Here is a 5325-nt window from a genome sequence, read left to right on the forward strand (position 1 = left end):
AAATAGATGTCTCCAAGAATTATACCATTTTAATTGAAAATAAAAAAACCTGCATTCAATTCACCAAGCCACACAATACTATCACATCTCTCAATAGGTTTGAACAGTTTTATGCTTTAATACTGCATTTCACTTTTTTTTTAATCCAAGTAATCAGAATCTTTTTTTGAAAATAAGCCATTTATTACTTGGTATGTGGCTATTTATTACTTCTCGGTTACATTTTGCAGTCATGTAATAGAAATGGCAGTGAACAGATCATTTCTCTAGCAATCTGGGAATGAATAATAATGCCATTGAAACAAGTGTAACAGAATGAACAATTAATGGTTTTCAAAGGTATGTTAGTAAATTTGCACTAGAAGTGGAGGCATATCCACAGCTATATTTGATATATTTGTATTTATGTTCCATGTTTTCCGAGGACATCTGCCAAACAAACATGAAGACAGCAGAGATGTGGGAAGAAGTTTAAGTGGACCAACTTTCTCATCTTCCTTACTTATGTGTCAATATTTGAATTTAATTTGTAAACTCTAGAATGAGAAGTTTAGTTATATCATGGAAGTAATGCTGTTGAGGAAAAACAGGACTCATAATAAATAATAATTGGAAAAGGCAGGGATGAGGGGAAGGAAGGTAGATGCTAATGATATACACAAAAATTCAAGGCTACATCATGACTTTTAATGACAGAAAGCCTTGATGTTGATTCTTGACTGTTTTTGAAGAAATCATTTTACCTGTTTGGTCCCCAGTCTCTCCTTTATAAACTGAGGAAAATAACAACTTTAAAATACAATGTTTGGGATCACCAAACTCTTATCACACTTCCATTGTTTTGGAAAATTTCTGTCAAGTTTTAAATTCTGCAAGTATCTTAATGTTCTATGCATATTTTAATTTCCATGGGCATTTCTTATCTTGCAGAAACTATGTTTATATTTATAATTTCTTATATTTCTACATGTTTCTATTTATAATTCTATATTTATATGTATCTATACATTCTATTTATATAGTTCTATATTTAAAGCATGTTATAATTTAAAAATATTTATGTTGAAAATTTTAATAATATTAACATTAATTTTTTCAGTCCTTTCTAGGATATTAGGTAAAACCTGGTGCCTCTAAGTGAAAGATTAATGGCCATTTGTTTAGCATTCAGGTAAACAATGGCATAATTCTTAGAACCTAAGACATAAAATGCCAATTCCTTTGTAATAAGCATTTTTTTCAAGGGAAGTGGTTTATAATCTTTGCTTTCATTGATTGAGAGAAGTCCTAATTGAGTTATAAGCTAATGAATCAGTGCAGATAGTTTTTAATAATAGATCACGTTCTAATTTTCTGCACATATTTCAGAAAGATTTTTAAAAATTAACAAATTTGATAGAAGATAACTTCTATCACTTCTGTTTATTTCTATAAATACTAACTCTGAGTTGACAGCATTTATAAAACAATTAATAGAAATAAATTTATGCAGAAACATGACACTTTTTAGTACTGTTATTCTAATTGATGGATACATAGGCTGATGGGAAAAAATGATTGTTTATCTCATTAAGAAATATATTTCCAATTAATTTTTTATGTTTAATAAGTGCAAATAGTTTTTCATTTATTTGTTTTTGATCAAATATATACTACTAATAATCATAATAAAATCTAGAAAAATTTTCAGTTTACACTTCAGCCTTATGGTCACAGGAAAATTAAAAATTTCTATATTTTGAAAAGAATGAGGCTGCGTTTTTAGATTCCACTATGTATATTTAGAAGTATTATATAACACTTTAATTTATATAGTTTTTGATATTTAAAATATGTTGAAAACTAGTTCTTTTCAGCTATTTAATGTTATGATGAAATTTTTTTAATTTAGTTTTTTTCTCATTAAACTTTTGTTTTAATGGGTCTCAAAATTGTGTGACAGACTTTTAGTCAAGTTGTTTCCATTTAAAAGTACTGATTTTGAAAACTAATGACTTAAAACTGCCACACACACACACACACACACAGAAATTGTCCACAAAATATTCTCTGTTCCTTCTGAAGATTTTATGATGCAAATGGCCAATTGGCACAAACAGTTCTGAGAACATGTTCTTCCACCACTTATTAAGACTGGGGTGGCAGGTATTAGGGATAATATTCATTTAGCTTACTGAGCTGTCTGGGCAGACTTGGTGACCTTGCCAGCTCCATCTGCCTTCTTGTCCACTGCTTTGATGACACCCACAGCAACCATCTGTCTCATGCCACAAACAGCAAAACAGCACAGAAGAGGATAGTCAGAGAAACTCTCAACACACATAGGCTTGCCAGAAACCATATCAACATTGGTAGCATCACCAGATTTCAAGAATTTGGGACTGTCTTTCAGCTTTTTTCCCAGAACTACAATCTGTGTTCTTCAGCTCAGCAAAGTTACAAGCAAAGTGAGCTGTATGACAATCCAACACAGGTGCATATCCAGTACTGATTTGGTCTGGATGGATCAAAATAATCACCTGAGCTGTGAAGCCAGCTGCTTCCATTGGTGAGTCATTGCCACAACGAACATCTTTGACAAATAGGTTCTTGACATTGAAGCCCACATTGTCCCCAGGAAGAGCCCTACTCAGAGCTTCATGCTGTATTTCAACAGACTACCTCAGTAGTAACCCTGACTGGAGCAAAGGTGACCACCATGCCAGTTTTAAGAACACCAGTCTCCACTCGGCCCACAGGGACAGTACCAATACCACCAATTTTGTAGATGTCCTGGAGAGGCAGATGTAAGGGCTTGTCAGTTGCACAAGTTGGTGACAGAATGCAATCCAGAGCTTCAAGCCGTGTTGTTCACTGGCATTCTCATCTTTATGGGTGACTTTCCATCCCTTGAACTAAGGCATGTTAGCACTTGGCTCCTGCAAGTTGTCACCATTCCAACCAGAAATTGGCACAAATGCTACTGCGTCAGAGTTGTAATCAGTTTTCCTAATGTGGGTGCTGACTTTGTTAATGACTCCCTTATATCTCTTCTGGCTATAGGATGGCTCAGTGGAACCCATTTTGTTAACATCAACAATTAGTCGTTTTACACCCAGTCTGTAAGCCAGAAGGGCATGCTCATGGGTCTGCCTATTCTTGGAGATACCTGCTTCAAATTCACCAACGTCAACAGCAATAATCAGGACAGCACAGTCAGCCTGAGATGTGCTTATAATCATGTTTTTGATAAAGTCTCTGTGTCCTGGGGCATCACTGAGGGTCACCTAATACTTGCTGGTCTCAAATTTCCAGAGGGAGATATCAATGGTGATACCACGTTCACATTCAGCTTTCAGTTTATCCAAGACCCAGGCTGACTTTAATGAGCCCTTTCCCATCTCAGCTGCCTCCTTCTCAAAATTTTTTGATAGTTCCTTTGTTGATCCCACCACATTTGTAGATCAGATGACCAGTAGTGATAGACTTGGCCAATCTATGACCAATGATGATGATGTTGATATGAGTCTTACTCCTTTCCATTTTGGTTTGGGTTTAGAGGGTTTTTTTTATAATTACTTTTAGTCAGCAAGTGTTAGAAAGCAAATTATATTTGGCCCCTCTAAAGTAGACTATTTGACCCCACCACATTTGTAGATCAGATGACCAGTAGTGATAGACTTGGCCGATCTACATGACCAATGATGATGATGTTGATATGAGTCTTACTCCTTTCCATTTTGGTTTGGGTTTAGAGGGTTTTTTTTTATAATTACTTTTAGTCAGCAAGTGTTAGAAAACAAATTATATTTGGCCCTTCTGAAGTAGACTATTTGAATACTTTTAATTTATTCTTTTTTTTGGGTATTTTTTATTGAGATGATAGTTACATACTATGCAAATCCAGAGGTCATGTTTTTAATGAAATGGAGTTCATTAACAAGAGGGTTAACATTAACACTCTTGAGTATTGTGAATATTGCTACTGTTGTGAACATGAGTGTGCAGAAATATGTTTGAGTATCTGTCTCACTTCTTTTGTGTACACACAGGAATGTAGTTAAGTGGCCCTATGATAATTCTACATTTAAATTTTTGAGGAACCACCAGACTGCTTTCCACAGAGATGAACCATTTACTTTCCTACTTGGCAGTACACCAGGGTTTCAATTTGTCCACATTCTTTCTAATGATGTTATTTTCCACTTTCAAAAAACTGTTATAGCTATCCTAGCAGATATCAAGGATTTTGACTTGCATTTCCCTAACGACTAGTGACATCATGTATCTTTTCATGTGTTTTTTTTGAGCATTTGTATACCTTCTTTAGAAAAATATCTATTCAAGTCTTTTGCCCATTTAAGTAGGTTGTTTGTCTTTTATTATTGAGTTTTTGGAGTTCTTTATATATTCCAAATATTAAATCTGTGTTAGTTAATTTTAAATGTCTACTTGACTGGGCTAACGGATGCTCACATACCTGGTAAAATATTACTTCTGGGTGTGGATTAGCATTTGATTCAGTAGATTGAGTAGAGAGAATCACTTTCAGCAAAGTAGGTCAGTATCATTTAAACCTTGGGGGCTGGTGTGAAACAAAAAGACAAATGGTGGGTAAATTCCCTCACATTTCCTGAGCTGGAATGCCTATCTTTTATCTCAGACATCAAAGCTACTGGTTTTCAGACTTTCAGAACTCTGGGACTTACACCATCAGCATCCCTGTTTCTCAGGCCTTAAGACTCTGAATTATACTGAGGACTTCCCTGGCTCTCCAGCTTGCATATGACAGCCTGTAGAGTGTCTCTACTTCCATATCAGTGTGAGGCAATTACAATAATAAAAGCCATATCTATCTATCTATCTATCTATCTATCTATCTATCTATCTATCATCTATCTATCATCTATCTATCTATCATCATATATCCAACCATCTATCATCTATGTATTCTCTCTCTCCTATTGGTTCTGTTTCTCTGGAAACCTCTGATGAATACAAAACCCTCATCAGATATGTGATGTGCAATATCTTTCCCATTCTACAGATTGTCTTTTCTCATTCTTGATAATGCCCTTTGATGCACAAAATGTTTTAATTTTAATGAAGTCTAATTTTTTCATCTTTTGTTGATTGAACTTCTGGTGTCATATCCAAAAACCCATTGCCAAATACAAGGTCATGAATATTTCTACCTGTGTTTTCTTCTAAAAGTTTTATGAGTTTAACCATTATATTTAAGTTGTTAATCCACTATGAGTTATTTTTTTGGAGGACTAAAATAGGTCCCCCCTTCATTTTTTTGTTCGTGAATATTCAGTTGTCCTACCACCATTTGTTGAAGGG

The 5325-nt window shown here is 34.5% G+C and overlaps 1 pseudogene; it reads right to left on the minus strand.

The window, feature by feature from the left end:
• Positions 1-2161: 2161 nt before the first annotated feature.
• LOC140639468 (elongation factor 1-alpha 1 pseudogene) lies at positions 2162-3522 on the minus strand (annotated as a pseudogene).
• Between the last annotated feature and the right edge of the window lie 1803 nt (positions 3523-5325).

Source organism: Canis lupus, chromosome 9, assembly GCF_048164855.1.
Source record: "Canis lupus baileyi chromosome 9, mCanLup2.hap1, whole genome shotgun sequence".
NCBI lineage: Eukaryota > Metazoa > Chordata > Mammalia > Carnivora > Canidae > Canis > Canis lupus.